The sequence below is a fragment of the Lissotriton vulgaris genome, chromosome 7 (genome assembly GCF_964263255.1).
Source record: "Lissotriton vulgaris chromosome 7, aLisVul1.2, whole genome shotgun sequence".
Lineage (NCBI taxonomy): Eukaryota > Metazoa > Chordata > Amphibia > Caudata > Salamandridae > Lissotriton > Lissotriton vulgaris.
Window position 1 is genome coordinate 1,418,810,145 of NC_141695.1, and position 16,118 is coordinate 1,418,826,262.

Sequence of the window (16,118 nt, forward strand, 5' to 3'; positions counted from 1 at the left end):
TGGGCTCAAAACATGCAGCCCTGAGGTCTCTCATGATAGCAGGTGGTTAAATAGAAATTCGCTGCTCAGCTGACCCTGTAGGAGCAACCGTATGCCAAAAATGTAAGCAGAATGGGCTTTTCAGTGAATAGCAGCCAGGCACATTTTAGCTAGTTTTACTTGTAAGTGGGGTTGGAAACGCTTTTCAGGATCAGTACTGGGCTCAAAACATGCAGCCCTGAGGTCTCTCATGATAGCAGGTGGTTAAATAGAAATTCGCTGCTCAGCTGACCCTGTAGGAGCAACCGTATGCCAAAAATGTAAGCAGAATGAGCTTTTCAGTGAAAAGCAGCCAGGCACATTTTAGCTAGTTTTACTTGTAAGTGGGGTTGGAAACGCTTTTCGGGCTCAGTACTGGGCTCAAAACATGCAGCCTTGAGGTCTCTCATGATAGCAGGTGGTTAAATAGAAATTTGCTGATCAGCTGACCCTGTAGGAGCAAACGTATGCCAAAAATGTACGCAGAATGAGCTTTTCAGTGAAGAGCAGCCAGGCAAATTTTAGCTAGTTTTACTTGTAAGTGGAGTTGGAAACGCTTTTCAGGCTCAGTACTGGGCTCAAAACATGCAGCCTGAGGTCTCTCATGATAGCAGGTGGTTAAATAGAAATTCGCTGCTCAGCTGACCCTGTAGGAGCAAACGTATGCCAAAAATGTAAGCAGAATGAGCTTTTCAGTGAATAGCAGCCAGGCACATTTTAGCTAGTTTTACTTGTAAGTGGGGTTTGAAACTCTTTTCAGGATCAGTACTGGGCTCAAAACATGCAGCCCTGAGGTCTCTCATGATAGCAGGTGGTTAAATAGAAATTCGCTGATCAGCTGACCCTGTAGGAGCAAACGTATGCCAAAAATGTACGCAGAATGAGATTTTCAGTGAAGAGCAGCCAGGCACATTTTAGCTAGTTTTACTTGTAAGTGGGGTTGGAAACGCTTTTCGGGCTCAGTACTGGGCTCAAAACATGCAGCCTTGAGGTCTCGCATGATAGCAGGTGGTTAAATAGAAATTCGCTGATCAGCTGACCCTGTAGGAGCAAACGTATGCCAAAAATGTACGCAGAATGAGCTTTTCAGTGAATAGCAGCCAGGCACATTTTAGTTAGTTTTACTTGTAAGTGGGGTTTGAAACTCTTTTCAGGATCAGTACTGGGCTCAAAACATGCAGCCCTGAGGTCTCTCATGATAGCAGGTGGTTAAATAGAAATTCGCTGATCAGCTGACCCTGTAGGAGCAAACGTATGCCAAAAATGTACGCAGAATGAGATTTTCAGTGCAGAGCAGCCAGGCACATTTTAGCTAGTTTTACTTGTAAGTGGGGTTGGAAACGCTTTTCGGGCTCAGTACTGGGCTCAAAACATGCAGCCTTGAGGTCTCTCATGATAGCAGGTGGTTAAATAGAAATTTGCTGATCAGCTGACCCTGTAGGAGCAAACGTATGCCAAAAATGTACGCAGAATGAGCTTTTCAGTGAAGAGCAGCCAGGCAAATTTTAGCTAGTTTTACTTGTAAGTGGAGTTGGAAACGCTTTTCAGGCTCAGTACTGGGCTCAAAACATGCAGCCTTGAGGTCTCTCATGATAGCAGGTGGTTAAATAGAAATTCGCTGCTCAGCTGACCCTGTAGGAGCAACCGTATGCCAAAAATGTAAGCAGAATGAGCTTTTCAGTGAATAGCAGCCAGGCACATTTTAGCTAGTTTTACTTGTAAGTGGGGTTGGAAACGCTTTTCGGGATCAGTACTGGGCTCAAAACATGCAGCCCTGAGGTCTCTCATGATAGCAGGTGGTTAAATAGAAATTTGCTGCTCAGCTGACCCGGCAGGAGCAAATGTATGCCAAAAATGTACGCAGAATGAGCTTTTCAGTGAAAAGCAGCCAGGCACATTTTAGCTAGTTTTACTTGTAAGTGGGGTTGGAAACGCTTTTCAGGCTCAGTACTGGGCTCAAAACATGCAGCCCTGAGGTCTCTCATGATAGCAGGTTGTTAAATAGAAATTCGCTGATCAGCTGACCCTGTAGGAGCAAACGTATGCCAAAAATGTACGCAGAATGAGCTTTTCAGTGAAGAGCAGCCAGGCACATTTTAGCTAGTTTTACTTGTAAGTGGGGTTGGAAACGCTTTTCGGGCTCAGTACTGGGCTCAAAACATGCAGCCTTGAGGTCTCTCATGATAGCAGGTGGTTAAATAGAAATTCGCTGCTCAGCTGACCCTTTAGGAGCAACCGTATGCCAAAAATGTAAGCAGAATGAGCTTTTCAGTGAATAGCAGCCAGGCACATTTTAGCTAGTTTTAATTGTAAGTGGGGTTGGAAACGCTTTTCAGGATCAGTACTGGTCTCAAAACATGCAGCCCTGAGGTCTCTCATGATAGCAGGTGGTTAAATAGAAATTCGCTGCTCAGCTGACCCGGCAGGAGCAAATGTATGCCAAAAATGTACACAGAATGAGCTTTTCAGTGAAAAGCAGCCAGGCACATTTTAGCTAGTTTTACTTGTGAGTGGGGTTGGAAACGCTTTTCAGGCTCAGTACTGGGCTCAAAACATGCAGCCCTGAGGACTCTCATGATAGCAGGTGGTTAAATAGAAATTCGCTGCTCAGCTGATCCTGTAGGAGCAAACGATGCCAAAAATGTAAGCAGAATGAGCTTTTCAGTGAATAGCAGCCAGGCACATTTTAGCTAGTTTTACTTGTAAGTGGGGTTTGAAACTATTTTCAGGATCAGTACTGGGCTCAAAACATGCAGCCCTGAGGTCTCTCATGATAGCAGGTGGTTAAATAGAAATTCGCTGCTCAGCTGACCCGGCAGGAGCAAACGTATGCCAAAAATGTAAGCAGAATGAGCTTTTCAGTGAATAGCAGCCAGGCACATTATAGCTAGTTTTACTTTTAAGTGGGGTTGGAAATGCTTTTCAGGCTCAGTACTAGGCTCAAAAGATGCAGCTCTGAGGTCTCTCCTGATAGCAGGTGGTTAAGTATAAATTTGCCACTTGGCTGACCCAGCAGGAGCAAACGTATGCCAAAAATGTACACAGAATGAGCTTTTCAGTGAATAGCAGCCAGGCACATTTTAGCTAGTTTTACTTGTAAGTGGGGTTGGAAACGCTTTTCAGGATCAGTACTGGGCTCAAAACATGCAGCCCTGAGGTCTCTCATGATAGCAGGTGGTTAAATAGAAATTCGCTGCTCAGCTGACCCGGCAGGAGCAAACGTATGCCAAAAATGGACGCAGAATGAGCTTTTTAGTGAAGAGCAGCCACGCACATTTTAGCTAGTTTTACTTGTAAGTGGAGTTGGAAACGCTTTTCAGGATCAGTACTGGGCTCAAAACATGCAGCCCTGAGGTCTCTCATGATAGCAGGTGGTTAAATAGAAATTCGCTGCTCAGCTGACCCGGCAGGAGCAAATGTATGCCAAAAATGTACGCAGAATGAGCTTTTCAGTGAAAAGCAGCCAGGCACATTTTAGCTAGTTTTACTTGTAAGTGGGGTTGGAAACGCTTTTCAGGCTCAGTACTGGGCTCAAAACATGCAGCCCTGAGGTCTCTCATGATAGCAGGTGGTTAAATAGAAATTCGCTGCTCAGCTGACCCGGCAGGAGCAAATACATGCCAAAAATGTACGCAGAATGAGCTTTTCAGTGAAAGGCAGCCAGGCACATTTTAGCTAGTTTTACTTGTAAGTGGGGTTGGAAACGCTTTTCAGGCTCAGTACTGGGCTCAAAACATGCAACCCTGAGGTCTCTCATGATAGCAGGTGGTTAAATAGAAATTCGCTGATCAGCTGACCCTGTAGGAGCAAACGTATGCCAAAAATGTACGCAGAATGAGCTTTTCAGTGAAGAGCAGCCAGGCAAATTTTAGCTAGTTTTACTTGTAAGTGGAGTTGGAAACGCTTTTCAGGCTCAGTACTGGGCTCAAAACATGCAGCCTTGAGGTCTCTCATGATAGCAGGTGGTTAAATAGAAATTCGCTGCTCAGCTGACCCTGTAGGAGCAAACGTATGCCAAAAATGTACGCAGAATGAGCTTTTCAGTGAAGAGCAGCCAGGCAATTTTTTGCTAGTTTTACTTGTAAGTGGAGTTGGAAACGCTTTTCAGGCTCAGTACTGGGCTCAAAACATGCAGCCTTGAGGTCTCTCATGATAGCAGGTGGTTAAATAGAAATTCGCTGCTCAGCTGACCCTGTAGGAGCAACCGTATGCCAAAAATGTAAGCAGAATGAGCTTTTCAGTGAATAGCAGCCAGGCACATTTTAGCTAGTTTTACTTGTAAGCGGGGTTGGAAACGCTTTTCAGGATCAGTACTGGGCTCAAAACATGCAGCCCTGAGGTCTCTCATGATAGCAGGTGGTTAAATAGAAATTCGCTGATCAGCTGACCCTGTAGGAGCAAACGTATGCCAATTTCCTAGTATATGGAAGAAGGCTGTTATAAAACCCCTTCTGAAAAAACCCTCCCTAGACCCTACAGCCGTCGCCAGCTATAGACCCATTGCGTGTCTACCCTTTGCCGCCAAAGTATGTGAATCCATGATGAATAGACAGCTTTCAGAGTTTGTTGAGACCCACCGACTTCTCGATGAATCGCAGTTTGGCTTTAGGAAAGGGCATGGGACAGAGACCGCCCTGATTAAGGCCTCTGACGAGATCAGGGCGATCATGGATCGGGGGGGGGGGCGGCTGTCCTCATCCTTTTGGATTTGTCAGCGGCCTTTGACACGGTCGACCATGTCATCCTGGTCGACCGTGTCACAGCTCTGGGCATAAGCGATCTGGCCAAGGATCTCATTTCATCTTTCCTGGCAGACCGTACCCAGACTGTAAGGCTGGGAGATTTCTACTCACCCACCTCTGTACTCCCCTGTGGAGTCCCACAAGGTTCCTCGCTAAGTCCCATGCTATTTAACATTTATGTAGCAGACTTAGCGAGGGTAATAAAGGCACATGGAGTACGGCTAACATCTTATGCAGATGATACCCAGCTGGTCCTGGGCATCCATAAGGACGGCTGCGCTGTGGCAGCCAACTTCCAGAGAGCTATGCTTGAGGTCAGTACCTGGATGGCCTCTAATTGTCTTAGGCTCAACTCGGACAAGACCGAGGTTATGACCTTTGGAAAACTCTCTCCAGAATGGTCTTCTAACTGGTGGCCGGAAAAGCTCGGCTATCCACCTGTCCCAGTGGAAAAAGCCAGAAACCTGGGAATCATTTTTGACAGCAAGTTGGTATTTGACCTTCATACAAACAAGGTTGTGTCGTCTTCTTTCTTTATTCTGAAAAAGATTAAGAAGCTTCTGCCTTATCTCCCTCCCTCAGCTGGGAAGACTCTGGTCTCTACCTTAGTCTTCTCCAAAATGGATTATGGAAACGCTCTCTTTCTCCATACCCAGAAGCGTGTTATAACAAAGCTGCAATCCATCCAGAATGCGGCAGCCAGGATTCTCCTGAGCATTCCTCGCCGCAACTCCACCACTCTTGGCATTCGTCAACTCCACTGGCTGAGAGTAGAGAGCAGCATTAAATTCAAGGCCCTCTGCATTGTATATAGGGCAGTACACAGCATAGGACCCAGGTTCCTGACGGAAGCCTTTCAGCCATACACTCCTAGACGGCAATTAAGATCGGCCAATACCAACCTCCTCACTGTGCCACGCACAAGAACGGCCACCTGGGGAGATAGACGTTTCTTGGTGGCCACCCCAAAACTCTGGAATCTTCTGCCACATTTCATCAAAACTGCCACGAACCGGATGAGCTTCCGCAGGCTCTTAAAAACGTGGTTATTTAACCAGTGAGAGGATGACTGACCCCAGTAGCTCCACAGCGCCGAGACACCCCAGGATATTTGTTGCGCTATAAAAATTACGTAAATAAATAAATAAATTAAAAAAAATGTACGCAGAATGAGCTTTTCAGTGAAGAGCAGCCAGGCAAATTTTAGCTAGTTTTACTTGTAAGTGGAGTTGGAAACGCTTTTCAGGCTCAGTACTGGGCTCAAAACATGCAGCCTTGAGGTCTCTCATGATAGCAGGTGGTTAAATAGAAATTCGCTGCTCAGCTGACCCTGTAGGAGCAACCGTATGCCAAAAATGTAAGCAGAATGAGCTTTCCAGTGAAGAGCAGCCAGGCAAATTTTAGCTAGTTTTACTTGTAAGTGGGGTTGGAAACGCTTTTCGGGCTCAGTACTGGGCTCAAAACATGCAGCCTTGAGGTCTCTCATGATAGCAGGTGGTTAAATAGAAATTCGCTGATCAGCTGACCCTGTAGGAGCAAACGTATGCCAAAAATGTACGCAGAATGAGCTTTTCAGTGAAGAGCAGCCAGGCAATTTTTAGCTAGTTTTACTTGTAAGTGGAGTTGGAAATGCTTTTCAGGCTCAGTACTGGGCTCAAAACATGCAGCCTTGAGGTCTCTCATGATAGCAGGTGGTTAAATAGAAATTCGCTGCTCAGCTGACCCTGTAGGAGCAACCATATGCCAAAAATGTAAGCAGAATGAGCTTTTCAGTGAATAGCAGCCAGGCAAATTTTAGCTAGTTTTACTTGTAAGTGGGGTTGGAAACGCTTTTCGGGCTCAGTACTGGGCTCAAAACATGCAGCCTTGAGGTCTCTCATGATAGCAGGTGGTTAAATAGAAATTCGCTGATCAGCTGACCCTGTAGGAGCAAACGTATGCCAAAAATGTACGCAGAATGAGCTTTTCAGTGAAGAGCAGCCAGGCAATTTTTAGCTAGTTTTACTTGTAAGTGGAGTTGGAAACGCTTTTCAGGCTCAGTACTGGGCTCAAAACATGCAGCCTTGAGGTCTCTCATGATAGCAGGTGGTTAAATAGAAATTCGCTGCTCAGCTGACCCTGTAGGAGCAACCGTATGCCAAAAATATAAGCAGAATGAGCTTTTCAGTGAATAGCAGCCAGGCACATTTTAGCTAGTTTTACTTGTAAGTGGGGTTGGAAACGCTTTTCAGGATCAGTACTGGGCTCAAAACATGCAGCCCTGAGGTCTCTCATGATAGCAGGTGGTTAAATAGAAATTCGCTGCTCAGCTGACCCTGTAGGAGCAACCGTATGCCAAAAATGTAAGCAGAATGGGCTTTTCAGTGAATAGCAGCCAGGCACATTTTAGCTAGTTTTACTTGTAAGTGGGGTTGGAAACGCTTTTCAGGATCAGTACTGGGCTCAAAACATGCAGCCCTGAGGTCTCTCATGATAGCAGGTGGTTAAATAGAAATTTGCTGCTCAGCTGACCCTGTAGGAGCAACCGTATGCCAAAAATGTAAGCAGAATGAGCTTTTCAGTGAAAAGCAGCCAGGCACATTTTAGCTAGTTTTACTTGTAAGTGGGGTTGGAAACGCTTTTCGGGCTCAGTACTGGGCTCAAAACATGCAGCCTTGAGGTCTCTCATGATAGCAGGTGGTTAAATAGAAATTTGCTGATCAGCTGACCCTGTAGGAGCAAACGTATGCCAAAAATGTACGCAGAATGAGCTTTTCAGTGAAGAGCAGCCAGGCAAATTTTAGCTAGTTTTACTTGTAAGTGGAGTTGGAAACGCTTTTCAGGCTCAGTACTGGGCTCAAAACATGCAGCCTGAGGTCTCTCATGATAGCAGGTGGTTAAATAGAAATTCGCTGCTCAGCTGACCCTGTAGGAGCAAACGTATGCCAAAAATGTAAGCAGAATGAGCTTTTCAGTGAATAGCAGCCAGGCACATTTTAGCTAGTTTTACTTGTAAGTGGGGTTTGAAACTCTTTTCAGGATCAGTACTGGGCTCAAAACATGCAGCCCTGAGGTCTCTCATGATAGCAGGTGGTTAAATAGAAATTCGCTGATCAGCTGACCCTGTAGGAGCAAACGTATGCCAAAAATGTACGCAGAATGAGATTTTCAGTGAAGAGCAGCCAGGCACATTTTAGCTAGTTTTACTTGTAAGTGGGGTTGGAAACGCTTTTCGGGCTCAGTACTGGGCTCAAAACATGCAGCCTTGAGGTCTCGCATGATAGCAGGTGGTTAAATAGAAATTCGCTGATCAGCTGACCCTGTAGGAGCAAACGTATGCCAAAAATGTACGCAGAATGAGCTTTTCAGTGAATAGCAGCCAGGCACATTTTAGTTAGTTTTACTTGTAAGTGGGGTTTGAAACTCTTTTCAGGATCAGTACTGGGCTCAAAACATGCAGCCCTGAGGTCTCTCATGATAGCAGGTGGTTAAATAGAAATTCGCTGATCAGCTGACCCTGTAGGAGCAAACGTATGCCAAAAATGTACGCAGAATGAGATTTTCAGTGCAGAGCAGCCAGGCACATTTTAGCTAGTTTTACTTGTAAGTGGGGTTGGAAACGCTTTTCGGGCTCAGTACTGGGCTCAAAACATGCAGCCTTGAGGTCTCTCATGATAGCAGGTGGTTAAATAGAAATTTGCTGATCAGCTGACCCTGTAGGAGCAAACGTATGCCAAAAATGTACGCAGAATGAGCTTTTCAGTGAAGAGCAGCCAGGCAAATTTTAGCTAGTTTTACTTGTAAGTGGAGTTGGAAACGCTTTTCAGGCTCAGTACTGGGCTCAAAACATGCAGCCTTGAGGTCTCTCATGATAGCAGGTGGTTAAATAGAAATTCGCTGCTCAGCTGACCCTGTAGGAGCAACCGTATGCCAAAAATGTAAGCAGAATGAGCTTTTCAGTGAATAGCAGCCAGGCACATTTTAGCTAGTTTTACTTGTAAGTGGGGTTGGAAACGCTTTTCAGGATCAGTACTGGGCTCAAAACATGCAGCCCTGAGGTCTCTCATGATAGCAGGTGGTTAAATAGAAATTTGCTGCTCAGCTGACCCGGCAGGAGCAAATGTATGCCAAAAATGTACGCAGAATGAGCTTTTCAGTGAAAAGCAGCCAGGCACATTTTAGCTAGTTTTACTTGTAAGTGGGGTTGGAAACGCTTTTCAGGCTCAGTACTGGGCTCAAAACATGCAGCCCTGAGGTCTCTCATGATAGCAGGTTGTTAAATAGAAATTCGCTGATCAGCTGACCCTGTAGGAGCAAACGTATGCCAAAAATGTACGCAGAATGAGCTTTTCAGTGAAGAGCAGCCAGGCACATTTTAGCTAGTTTTACTTGTAAGTGGGGTTGGAAACGCTTTTCGGGCTCAGTACTGGGCTCAAAACATGCAGCCTTGAGGTCTCTCATGATAGCAGGTGGTTAAATAGAAATTCGCTGCTCAGCTGACCCTTTAGGAGCAACCGTATGCCAAAAATGTAAGCAGAATGAGCTTTTCAGTGAATAGCAGCCAGGCACATTTTAGCTAGTTTTAATTGTAAGTGGGGTTGGAAACGCTTTTCAGGATCAGTACTGGTCTCAAAACATGCAGCCCTGAGGTCTCTCATGATAGCAGGTGGTTAAATAGAAATTCGCTGCTCAGCTGACCCGGCAGGAGCAAATGTATGCCAAAAATGTACACAGAATGAGCTTTTCAGTGAAAAGCAGCCAGGCACATTTTAGCTAGTTTTACTTGTGAGTGGGGTTGGAAACGCTTTTCAGGCTCAGTACTGGGCTCAAAACATGCAGCCCTGAGGACTCTCATGATAGCAGGTGGTTAAATAGAAATTCGCTGCTCAGCTGATCCTGTAGGAGCAAACGATGCCAAAAATGTAAGCAGAATGAGCTTTTCAGTGAATAGCAGCCAGGCACATTTTAGCTAGTTTTACTTGTAAGTGGGGTTTGAAACTATTTTCAGGATCAGTACTGGGCTCAAAACATGCAGCCCTGAGGTCTCTCATGATAGCAGGTGGTTAAATAGAAATTCGCTGCTCAGCTGACCCGGCAGGAGCAAACGTATGCCAAAAATGTAAGCAGAATGAGCTTTTCAGTGAATAGCAGCCAGGCACATTATAGCTAGTTTTACTTTTAAGTGGGGTTGGAAATGCTTTTCAGGCTCAGTACTAGGCTCAAAAGATGCAGCTCTGAGGTCTCTCCTGATAGCAGGTGGTTAAGTATAAATTTGCCACTTGGCTGACCCAGCAGGAGCAAACGTATGCCAAAAATGTACACAGAATGAGCTTTTCAGTGAATAGCAGCCAGGCACATTTTAGCTAGTTTTACTTGTAAGTGGGGTTGGAAACGCTTTTCAGGATCAGTACTGGGCTCAAAACATGCAGCCCTGAGGTCTCTCATGATAGCAGGTGGTTAAATAGAAATTCGCTGCTCAGCTGACCCGGCAGGAGCAAACGTATGCCAAAAATGGACGCAGAATGAGCTTTTTAGTGAAGAGCAGCCACGCACATTTTAGCTAGTTTTACTTGTAAGTGGAGTTGGAAACGCTTTTCAGGATCAGTACTGGGCTCAAAACATGCAGCCCTGAGGTCTCTCATGATAGCAGGTGGTTAAATAGAAATTCGCTGCTCAGCTGACCCGGCAGGAGCAAATGTATGCCAAAAATGTACGCAGAATGAGCTTTTCAGTGAAAAGCAGCCAGGCACATTTTAGCTAGTTTTACTTGTAAGTGGGGTTGGAAACGCTTTTCAGGCTCAGTACTGGGCTCAAAACATGCAGCCCTGAGGTCTCTCATGATAGCAGGTGGTTAAATAGAAATTCGCTGCTCAGCTGACCCGGCAGGAGCAAATACATGCCAAAAATGTACGCAGAATGAGCTTTTCAGTGAAAGGCAGCCAGGCACATTTTAGCTAGTTTTACTTGTAAGTGGGGTTGGAAACGCTTTTCAGGCTCAGTACTGGGCTCAAAACATGCAGCCCTGAGGTCTCTCATGATAGCAGGTGGTTAAATAGAAATTCGCTGATCAGCTGACCCTGTAGGAGCAAACGTATGCCAAAAATGTACGCAGAATGAGCTTTTCAGTGAAGAGCAGCCAGGCACATTTTAGCTAGTTTTACTTGTAAGTGGGGTTGGAAACGCTTTTCGGGCTCAGTACTGGGCTCAAAACATGCAGCCTTGAGGTCTCTCATGATAGCAGGTGGTTAAATAGAAATTCGCTGCTCAGCTGACCCTGTAGGAGCAATCGTATGCCAAAAATGTAAGCAGAATGAGCTTTTCAGTGAATAGCAGCCAGGCACATTTTAGCTAGTTTTACTTGTAAGTGGGGTTGGAAATGCTTTTCAGGATCAGTACTGGGCTCAAAACATGCAGCCCTGAGGTCTCTCATGATAGCAGGTGGTTAAATAGAAATTCGCTGCTCAGCTGACCCGGCAGGAGCAAATGTATGCCAAAAATGTACACAGAATGAGCTTTTCAGTGAAAAGCAGCCAGGCACATTTTAGCTAGTTTTACTTGTAAGTGGGGTTGGAAACGCTTTTCAGGCTCAGTACTGGGCTCAAAACATGCAGCCCTGAGGTCTCTCATGATAGCAGGTGGTTAAATAGAAATTCGCTGCTCAGCTGATCCTGTAGGAGCAAACGATGCCAAAAATGTAAGCAGAATGAGCTTTTCAGTGAATAGCAACCAGGCACATTTTAGCTAGTTTTACTTGTAAGTGGGGTTTGAAACTATTTTCAGGATCAGTACTGGGCTCAAAACATGCAGCCCTGAGGTCTCTCATGATAGCAGGTGGTTAAATAGAAATTCGCTGCTCAGCTGACCCGGCAGGAGCAAACGTATGCCAAAAATGTAAGCAGAATGAGCTTTTCAGTGAATAGCAGCCAGGCACATTATAGCTAGTTTTACTTTTAAGTGGGGTTGGAAATGCTTTTCAGGCTCAGTATGGGCTCAAAAGATGCAGCTCTGAGGTCTCTCCTGATAGTTGGTGGTTAAGTATAAATTTGCCACTTGGCTGACCCAGCAGGAGCAAACGTATGCCAAAAATGTACACAGAATGAGCTTTTCAGTGAATAGCAGCCAGGCACATTTTAGCTAGTTTTACTTGTAAGTGGGGTTGGAAACGCTTTTCAGGATCAGTACTGGTCTCAAAACATGCAGCCCTGAGGTCTCTCATGATAGCAGGTGGTTAAATAGAAATTCGCTGCTCAGCTGACCCGGCAGGAGCAAATGTATGCCAAAAATGTACACAGAATGAGCTTTTCAGTGAAAACCAGCCAGGCACATTTTAGCTAGTTTTACTTGTAAGTGGGGTTGGAAACGCTTTTCAGGCTCAGTACTGGGCTCAAAACATGCAGCCCTGAGGTCTCTCATGATAGCAGGTGGTTAAATAGAAATTCGCTGCTCAGCTGATCCTGTAGGAGCAAACGATGCCAAAAATGTAAGCAGAATGAGCTTTTCAGTGAATAGCAGCCAGGCACATTTTAGCTAGTTTTACTTGTAAGTGGGGTTTGAAACTATTTTCAGGATCAGTACTGGGCTCAAAACATGCAGCCCTGAGGTCTCTCATGATAGCAGTTGGTTAAATAGAAATTCGCTGCTCAGCTGACCCGGCAGGAGCAAACGTATGCCAAAAATGTAAGCAGAATGAGCTTTTCAGTGAATAGCAGCCAGGCACATTATAGCTAGTTTTACTTTTAAGTGGGGTTGGAAATGCTTTTCAGGCTCAGTACTAGGCTCAAAAGATGCAGCTCTGAGGTCTCTCCTGATAGCAGGTGGTTAAGTATAAATTTGCCACTTGGCTGACCCAGCAGGAGCAAACGTATGCCAAAAATGTACACAGAATGTGCTTTTCAGTGAATAGCAGCCAGGCACATTTTAGCTAGTTTTACTTGTAAGTGGGGTTGGAAACGCTTTTCAGGATCAGTACTGGGCTCAAAACATGCAGCCCTGAGGTCTCTCATGATAGCAGGTGGTTAAATAGAAATTCGCTGCTCAGCTGACCCGGCAGGAGCAAACGTATGCCAAAAATGTACGCAGAACGAGCTTTTTAGTGAAGAGCAGCCACGCACATTTTAGCTAGTTTTACTTGTAAGTGGAGTTGGAAACGCTTTTCAGGATCAGTACTGGGCTCAAAACATGCAGCCCTGAGGTCTCTCATGATAGCAGGTGGTTAAATAGAAATTCGCTGCTCAGCTGACCCGGCAGGAGCAAATGTATGCCAAAAATGTACGCAGAATGAGCTTTTCAGTGAAAAGCAGCCAGGCACATTTTAGCTAGTTTTACTTGTAAGTGGGGTTGGAAACACTTTTCAGGCTCAGTACTGGGCTCAAAACATGCAGCCCTGAGGTCTCTCATGATAGCAGGTGGTTAAATAGAAATTCGCTGCTCAGCTGACCCGGCAGGAGCAAATGTATGCCAAAAATGTACGCAGAATGAGCTTTTCAGTGAAAAGCAGCCAGGCACATTTTAGCTAGTTTTACTTGTAAGTGGGGTTGGAAACGCTTTTCAGGCTCAGTACTGGGCTCAAAACATGCAGCCCTGAGGTCTCTCATGATAGCAGGTGGTTAAATAGAAATTCGCTGATCAGCTGACCCTGTAGGAGCAAACGTATGCCAAAAATGTACGCAGAATGAGCTTTTCAGTGAAGAGCAGCCAGGCACATTTTAGCTAGTTTTACTTGTAAGTGGGGTTGGAAACGCTTTTCGGGCTCAGTACTGGGCTCAAAACATGCAGCCTTGAGGTCTCTCATGATAGCAGGTGGTTAAATAGAAATTCGCTGCTCAGCTGACCCTGTAGGAGCAATCGTATGCCAAAAATGTAAGCAGAATGAGCTTTTCAGTGAATAGCAGCCAGGCACATTTTAGCTAGTTTCACTTGTAAGTGGGGTTGGAAACGCTTTTCAGGATCAGTACTGGGCTCAAAACATGCAGCCCTGAGGTCTCTCATGATAGCAGGTGGTTAAATAGAAATTCGCTGCTCAGCTGACCCGGCAGGAGCAAATGTATGCCAAAAATGTACACAGAATGAGCTTTTCAGTGAAAAGCAGCCAGGCACATTTTAGCTAGTTTTACTTGTAAGTGGGGTTGGAAACGCTTTTCAGGCTCAGTACTGGGCTCAAAACATGCAGCCCTGAGGTCTCTCATGATAGCAGGTGGTTAAATAGAAATTCGCTGCTCAGCTGATCCTGTAGGAGCAAACGATGCCAAAAATGTAAGCAGAATGAGCTTTTCAGTGAATAGCAGCCAGGCACATTTTAGCTAGTTTTACTTGTAAGTGGGGTTTGAAACTATTTTCAGGATCAGTACTGGGCTCAAAACATGCAGCCCTGAGGTCTCTCATGATAGCAGGTGGTTAAATAGAAATTCGCTGCTCAGCTGACCCGGCAGGAGCAAACGTATGCCAAAAATGTAAGCAGAATGAGCTTTTCAGTGAATAGCAGCCAGGCACATTATAGCTAGTTTTACTTTTAAGTGGGGTTGGAAATGCTTTTCAGGCTCAGTATGGGCTCAAAAGATGCAGCTCTGAGGTCTCTCCTGATAGTTGGTGGTTAAGTATAAATTTGCCACTTGGCTGACCCAGCAGGAGCAAACGTATGCCAAAAATGTACACAGAATGAGCTTTTCAGTGAATAGCAGCCAGGCACATTTTAGCTAGTTTTACTTGTAAGTGGGGTTGGAAACGCTTTTCAGGATCAGTACTGGGCTCAAAACATGCAGCCCTGAGGTCTCTCATGATAGCAGGTGGTTAAATAGAAATTCGCTGCTCAGCTGACCCGGCAGGAGCAAATGTATGCCAAAAATGTACGCAGAATGAGCTTTTTAGTGAAGAGCAGCCACGCACATTTTAGCTAGTTTTACTTGTAAGTGGAGTTGGAAACGCTTTTCAGGATCAGTACTGGGCTCAAAACATGCAGCCCTGAGGTCTCTCATGATAGCAGGTGGTTAAATAGAAATTCGCTGCTCAGCTGACCCGGCAGGAGCAAATGTATGCCAAAAATGTACGCAGAATGAGCTTTTCAGTGAAAAGCAGCCAGGCACATTTTAGCTAGTTTTACTTGTAAGTGGGGTTGGAAACGCTTTCAGGCTCAGTACTGGGCTCAAAACATGCAGCCCTGAGGTCTCTCATGATAGCAGGTGGTTAAATAGAAATTCGCTGATCAGCTGACCCTGTAGGAGCAAACGTATGCCAAAAATGTACGCAGAATGAGCTTTTCAGTGAAGAGCAGCCAGGCACATTTTAGCTAGTTTTACTTGTAAGTGAGGTTGGAAATGCTTTTCGGGCTCAGTACTGGGCTCAAAACATGCAGCCTTGAGGTCTCTCATGATAGCAGGTGGTTAAATAGAAATTCGCTGATCAGCTGACTCTGTAGGAGCAAACGTATGCCAAAAATGTAAGCAGAATGAGCTTTTCAGTGAAGAGCAGCCAGGCACATTTTAGCTAGTTTTACTTGTAAGTGGAGTTGGAAACGCTTTTCAGGATCAGTACTGGGCTCAAAACATGCAGCCCTGAGGTCTCTCATGATAGCAGGTGGTTAAATAGAAATTCGCTGCTCAGCTGACCCGGCAGGAGCAAATGTATGCCAAAAATGTACGCAGAATGAGCTTTTCAGTGAAAAGCAGCCAGGCACATTTGAGCTAGTTTTACTTGTAAGTGGGGTTGGAAACGCTTTTCGGGCTCAGTACTGGTCTCAAAACATGCAGCCTTGAGGTCTCTCATGATAGCAGGTGGTTCAATAGAAATTCGCTGATCAGCTGACCCTGTAGGAGCAAACGTATGCCAAAAATGTACGCAGAATGAGCTTTTCAGTGAAGAGCAGCCAGGCAATTTTTAGCTAGTTTTACTTGTGAGTGGAGTTGGAAACGCTTTTCAGGCTCAGTTCTGGGCTCAAAACATGCAGCCTTGAGGTCTCTCATGATAGCAGGTGGTTAAATAGAAATTCGCTGCTCAGCTGACCCTGTAGGAGCAAACGTATGCCAAAAATGTAAGCAGAATGAGCTTTTCAGTGAATAGCAGCCAGGCACATTTTAGCTAGTTTTACTTGTAAGTGGGGTTTGAAACTCTTTTCAGGATCAGTACTGGGCTCAAAACATGCAGCCCTGAGGTCTCTCATGATAGCAGGTGGTTAAATAGAAATTCGCTGATCAGCTGACCCTGTAGGAGCAAACGTATGCCAAAAATGTACGCAGAATGAGATTTTCAGTGAAGAGCAGCCAGGCACATTTTAGCTAGTTTTACTTGTAAGTGGGGTTGGAAACGCTTTTCGGGCTCAGTACTGGGCTCAAAACATGCAGCCTTGAGGTCTCTCATGATAGCAGGTGGTTAAATAGAAATTCGCTG